This window comes from Saccostrea cucullata, unplaced genomic scaffold, assembly GCF_032062105.1.
Source record: "Saccostrea cucullata isolate Sc308-1 unplaced genomic scaffold, CSIRO_AGI_Scuc_v1 ctg17567, whole genome shotgun sequence".
In the NCBI taxonomy this organism is placed as follows: Eukaryota; Metazoa; Mollusca; class Bivalvia; order Ostreida; family Ostreidae; genus Saccostrea; species Saccostrea cuccullata.
In genome coordinates, this window is record NW_026925929.1 from 3,372 (window position 1) to 10,498 (window position 7,127).

Below are 7,127 nucleotides of genomic sequence, written 5' to 3' on the forward strand. Positions count from 1 at the left end.
CAAAAAATATGCTGACTACACAGGTAAATACTTGGCAGCGAGCCAAGTTTGTTTAGAACCGTGTGCAAAAAAACTGAGGGTCGTGTGCAAAAGAAATATACCTTTTACCTGTGTTTTCTTATATACCTGTTTGCACCCTCTGTAAAGTGCCGTGTGCAAAAACTTACCTATGCATTGTGACGTCATTCACTGTATAAATACAATGTGATTATGACGTCACACTTTTTCATTTACAGTCTAGACAGCCTATAGTCTAGCCAGCCTAACCAGTTTGAACTGAATTTTTTACTGAAAGACAATAACAAATAACACACAATACAAAAAAAAAACATGTGTGTGTGTTATGTCTGTCAAGTTATAACACCAGGTCACTTTTTTAAAAAACTCCCCTTATAGTTTCTAAGAAATAAAATAAAAAAAAATCATGTAATACTACATCAGTGTTATGTTATTGTATGACTTCATCTTTTATACAGTCGGGTTCGGGGTTTCGGGCAGCCATGGCGAATTTCGGCAAAGATTTTACCCCAGTGAAAAAGGCTTGTAATCCACAGTGTAGGTCCTTTAAAGTTGTTTCACATTGTTTATGATTGTGATTATGTTATCACTCACCTATATGTTTAATGTCAGCTATGCTAAATAACCCATTTCTGTGTAATTTGAGAGAATGTTTTGACATGTGGTTAAAGTATGGCGTGCTATTCATGTTATCATATAAAAAGTCGATCCTAAATAAATCTGTCTTAAAAAATACATTTTACGAATGACATTTAATATGATTGATTAGAGTATAGGTATCCATATATAAGAGATATTATTTTGCATTACTGTAGCGGGAGCAGCAATAATGAAAAGATTCTGATTCACTGTTGATGATGTTTAATACAGTTGTATAAAATAAATCATCATATACCATATACCAGATTCTGCAAAATAACATAAAATACATTTACTCAAGTTAATATCACATATAACAGCAGAATCTATTGTCATCATAAATCAAATAATTACTATATAATTAATTAGATTATAAAATATTAAATATTGACACATATCAATGAGTTATACCTCTTGACTTTAAATATACAAATGATATTACTCTTATTCACTTCATAATAGTGGATATAATGACTATTTCCAATTATATACTTGCTTTATGTACATATAGCAACATACCAGACTATGGGTATGAATCCCTCTCTAATACATGATTTGTGTGTATGGCTTATATGGATTATCAATATCTACAATTTATAAATAACATCCATACACTATATATCATATTCTTTGTGTCATAAAATACATTCATTACAAAGTTTAAAATCAACTAGTTCATCAGCTTTTGACAAACTTAAATAATTTAATAAATCTCTCATATGCCTCTTTCATTCAGTAATTAATAGGAAAATATTAATATGAAATAGGAATGTCAAAAAGTCAACTTACTGTCAGTGGTCTTAAAGATTTCTCCAAAAATACAAAAACACAACTATACACATTGACTGCTCCTGGGCTAGTAATTAGCTGGACACACTGGACAAAGGGGGTCAAAGGTTTTGGCGGGAAATTATTGACCAATGGCTATTTTTACTTATGTATTTATTCAAGGTTAAAAGTTAAGTTTTAAGTTTAGGGCTCTAGAGATTTCTAGACTTTAATTATAGAAAGTTGTTACAAATTTATTTATTACTTGTTTAATGTTTATATAAAACATATTTATTTTAAATCAAGTTTATTATTGAAAGTTATTTTATAACTTTCAATGGCATCTGAAAGAAAAATACAATAAATTAAAATCAATATAAAATCAATACTATCACATTACATTTAAACATGTTTTCTGTCCTGTTTGTCTGTCAATTGTTGCTTTACTTCCTTTGTAAAATGAGATTAAATTGAGTATCACTGAATATTGTATGCTTTTTTTTCAGGATCAGCTAAGATGTTGTTTCACTGGATTATTTAATTGGGCATATAATTGGATAATTCTGGTAAGTTTGTCTTTGTTTTTTTACATTTCCTATGATGGACATATCTTTGCATTTAATCATGATTATGTAAAGTTCTGTTTTGAATGTAAATGTACTGTATTTATCCTCATTTCATGTGATTTACACTTGTACATGTATAACCTGCATGTAACTCAGAGTACATTTAATATTTCTATGATGGGTCATTCTATGATTGAATTTAAATCAGAAAAATATTCACTAAATTTTAGTAAAATACATGGTATCTTTTACATTTCTATCCCTTTTGTCTGTAAATTATTACTTTACTTACATTGTAAAATGAGGTTAATTGTGTATCACTGAATTGTATGATTTTTTTTTTCAGGATCAGCTGAGATGTAATCAATCACTGGATTATTTAATGCATAGGCTAATTGGGCATATAGTTGAATATCTCTGGTAAGTTTGTCTTGTTTTTTTTAATTGTTTATACTTTTCCTATGAAGGTCATCTTTGCATTTAAGCATGATTATATGGTTAATTTAATTACTGTGTAATACTTATGTGATCTGTTGTCTCTAACTTACATTCATATAAGCACAGTCTTATTTTGTCTAAAATATATTAACACATGATTAAGGGATCTTCAGAATATTAATAAGTCCTTTTGTATAAATTATATGATTTAATTTCATAATTCATTATGTATGTTACCCATGGCCATGGAATTCAGACTTACTAAATGGTGATCAAAGAGATATTAATTAGGAATCTAATAAGAGAAAAGGAGGAATTTACAAAAGATTTAATTCTAAGTTATTTACTTTTTGTTTTGATTCTAAATATGTGTGATATATGGTATACATATATTTTCATTTTCACTTTTGTTTCTTGGTAATGAGCTTTTCAAAAAATTAAGGACTACATGTTGTACTGTGATGATGCTAAAAAAGATGTATTTTTCTGTATGCAGTACTGACAGATATTAAACCAAAATTGAATCTGCTGTTAATAAAAAGTCTTTTAGTGTCTAAATAATTAATTTGATAATCATTTTATTTGTAATATTGATACAGTAATTGTGCTTTTTTTATTATCTAAAGATAACATGATGAACTTGTCTCATCTGGAGTTAATGTTAAAAACAATTTGTTTTGAGATTAAAAACAAACATTTTCATGAACTTTTTTGGCATTGTACATGTTTGTTCAATTTTTAAACATGCATTGTTTCACACAGTACTCTGTCATATTAACAAAATGGTTTTATTTCTACAGTCCTCAACCTGGAAGATATGTATTGTTCCTAACCATCTATAATCCATTCTCTATGAAGTTCAGACTGTCTGCTCTTCCTTTGGAAATACACAGTTAGTCAACCAACATAGAAACACACAAACTTGAAGGTAAAGTTTCAATGAGATACAATTGTAATATATATTTATTTATTTATTATTTTATTTATTTTTTTTACATGTGCATGTTTATAATTTTGAATTGATATGTAAATGATATATTTAAATAAAAAGGGCTTGGTGGTCATGGTCATTTTTAGACTATATTGATCTCCTTTTAGAAGAAGAAGAAGAGCTCCATTTCAATATATATACAAAAATGCATGATCAAAGTTTGAAACTAAAATGTATGAAAGTTTTCTTTGCCAAATGATAGTTAACAGCTGAAGATAGCATATCTATAGAATAAGTTAAATATCGCTAATTTGTTAACCCCCCCCCCCCCCAGTTTCCTTAATATCATAGTTGGTAAAGATAGCAAGTTTTCACTTCAATTGCTGGTGAATTCTGAATTTTCCATTTAATATTAACATTATATCACAGGGAAAGAATACTATAATGTAGCACATCAGGATGACCAGAAAAGAAATCTTAATGACCCTCTTGACTATGTATAAAGATTGTAACCTTATAACTGATGTAAGATGATCTGATTGTGTGGAAATAAAATTTCCTGGTGTTTCTACTACCCAAGATCTTCTTATGAGTGTATGGGACTGTTGTAAACCTTATCCTGTTTATAAAAATAATACCTTGGAGCATGACACTTTATTCATAAAAGGTACTTTCAATATCATTTCTATGAGTTTGTGTTCTTTCTTTTTAATAATGTAGTAATGAATCCAAGTGTTATATCTCCTTTAACCTCATTAATATGTATGCTTCCAAAATCTTAGATCTGTCTGTATTAAGTTTCTTCATCTCTTTGAACACAAATACCCTGATTCAATCTTTTGAGGTAAACATCCTAGAGACATCATAGATGATTATCAGAGTGTATATATCACAATCTTGACCATAAGGTCAATTTAAATGGTCAAAGGCACAACAAATAAAAGTGAAAACTTTTTTTTCTTTTTTTTAATCAGAATACATAATTTTGTAATAAACAAACACTGGAAAGTTACTCTCATAATGAGCCTTAATGTCTTCCAAGAGTTCAGTTTGGACTCCCTCCATTAATCCTTGTATCTTCTCCAATGGTTTTGTGGGCTAAAATTCATGTGTCTTTAACAACATTTTTTTACTGACAACTGTTTTCTCTTATCATCTATAAACTTGACTTCTTCTTCTCTAGTCAAAGGTCTTTCAGGGTAATCCAAGTAATTCTTACCTTCTATGGGTAATAAAAGGTTATATTCCTCATTGGCTTCTTCTTCCATCAAGGGAGGTGGTATAAATTCTACAGGATGTTCTACCATCAAGGGAGGTGGTATGATATCTTTTCCTCCCTCCTGTTTAAGTAACCATTCACTTTCCTCTAATCTAGAGTTTTTACTCATTTCTTTGCTGAAGCTGTTCCCCATAATGAAGCCAGTTCACAACTGAGGTCTGTTTATACAAATGTTTACTATTTTATACTTTTTTTTGGTCTATATTTAGAATTCCATCAAGCTTATATTACATTGAAAAAAATTTTAACTAAGATATTATTTTTTATTATTTTTCAGGATTCTCTAGTGAGGGCTTATGGAAATGATCTATGTCTACTCTCAGAATGGTGAAAGACTATCAGATTATGCAAAGACTAACAGAATATCCTCTCTTGGAACAATGAAACTAATGAAGAAAATCAAACAGGAGGTGGTCTGTGTGAGGATTTAAGAAGAACAGAGATTTTAAATATAATTTCCAAAATGCCCCGCCCCGTTTGTTTTATTAGTATTTATAGTATTACATGAATTTTTAACCAGTACGATCATAGACTGTGGTTTACAGGATGACAAAGAATATATACAGGATTGTATCATTTTACTGTCAGACACTGACTATGATAGTATTCAGCATGTGAAATTAAAAATTTATAAGGTTATAAAATCATCATTACAGTGTGATAAAAATTCCATATAAAAAAATCTTCTAAACACATAATGAAGAATAAGCAATCAAATCTTTATATGCATATACATTTAATAAGTACAAATTCAGAACATGATTTTCTGAAAGCATGAATCAAATTCTGAAAGCATGAATTTATTCTCACCATCTTCAAAGTATCTGAATGTGACTTTTATTTTTTTACCAATTTCTATTGAAGACTGTTGTTATGTATGAGAAGTATACATTTAAACCTTTTATTTTTCATCTTATTTCTATAACCCCTTAGAAATTACATAGATATCCAGATGCTATATTTAATGTAATTATTACTTTCCTGGAAATGTAAATATATTTTATTTGTGTATATGTGTGTATTGTGGCCTATAATGAAATTTAGAAATTGAAATATGTAAAGGTCCCTTAATATCCCACATCAAGATGTAGGTGCCCAATAATCTGTGATGGAATAATATCTTGAATATTATTTATCATCTCATACACTTCATATGCTTACTACACATATCAGGTTATAGTAATACACATAGTTTTATAGGATAATTTGTCATGGTCAAAGCATGAGATTATTGAGATGACTACATTTGAAAATAATTTGTAACATACAAACTTCACATCATTAGTAAAAAATGAATAGGAGATTTTCTATAGATTTTTGGATCATTTACTCCTGAGTAAAAGTTAGTTCCTGAGATTACTGATATGAATCATTTAATGCAATAACTTCAAAATTGTGTGATAACTTATAGACTTTATAAAAATTAGTTGTAAATTCTTAGGAAAGAATTAAAATATTAATCAAATGTACAATGTCCAAGGGTGTTTATTTAAATATTATTATGTAATATCTTGGGTTTCTGTTTATTTATCATATTCAAATTGAAGACAGTTGTTATGTCTGGTTATTATACATTGGATCCTTTATTTTTAATTTCTACAACCCCCTAAAAATGACACAGATATTCAGAAGCTAGCTTTGGTGTATTTTTTTTTTTTTTTTGCACACGGCTCTAAACAAACTTGGCTCGCTGCCCTGAGGGTCGTGTGCAAAAGAAATATACATTTTACCTGTGTTTTCTTATATACCTGTTTGCACCCTCTGTAAAGTGCCGTGTGCAAAAAGTACGATAAACTTACCTATGCATTGTGACGTCATCCACTGTATAAATACAATGTGATTATCACGTCACACTTTTTCATTTACAGTCTAGACAGCCTAGTCTAGCCAGCCTAACCAGTTTGAACTGAATTTTTTTACTGAAAGACAATAACAAATAACACACAATACAAAAAACATGTGTGTGTTATGTCTGTCAAGTTATAACACCAGGTCACTTTTTAAAAAAAACTTAGAATTTCTTTTTAAAATAACTTTAAATTTTTTTTTCTTATTAATTTTTTTTTGGTAAACCCCCCTTATAGTTTTTAAGAAATAAAATAAAAAAAAATCATGTAATACTACATCAGTGTTATGTTATTGTATGACTTCATCTTTTATACAGTCGGGTTCGGGGTTTCGGGCAGCCATGGCGAATTTCGGCAAAGATTTTACCCCAGTGAAAAAGGCTTGTAATCCACAGTGTAGGTCCTTTAAAGTTGTTTCACATTGTTTATGATTGTGATTATGTTATCGCTCACCTATATGTTTAATGTCAGCTATGCTAAATAACCCATTTCTGTGTAATTTGAGAGAATGTTTTGACATGTGGTGAAAGTATGGCGTGCTATTCATGTTATCATATAAAAAGTCGATCCTAAATAAATCTGTCTTAAAAAATACATTTTACGAATGACATTTAATATGATTGATTAGAGTATAGGTATCC

General features: G+C 29.1%; 1 long non-coding RNA gene across 2 annotated transcripts; it reads left to right on the forward strand.

Annotated features, from left to right (window-relative positions):
- The first annotated feature begins 449 nt into the window (after positions 1 to 449).
- LOC134270092 (uncharacterized) lies at positions 450 to 5,024 on the forward strand. 2 transcript variants are annotated; one of them, XR_009992720.1, is made up of 5 exons: positions 450 to 555; positions 1,932 to 1,991; positions 2,338 to 2,411; positions 3,230 to 3,357; positions 3,790 to 4,100. It is a non-coding gene; the product is annotated as an uncharacterized LOC134270092 (long non-coding RNA). The 2 variants fall into 2 exon arrangements; XR_009992721.1 differs by lacking the exon at positions 3,790 to 4,100 and adding an exon at positions 4,917 to 5,024 and having other exon boundaries at positions 457 to 555.
- Positions 5,025 to 7,127: the final 2,103 nt, after the last annotated feature.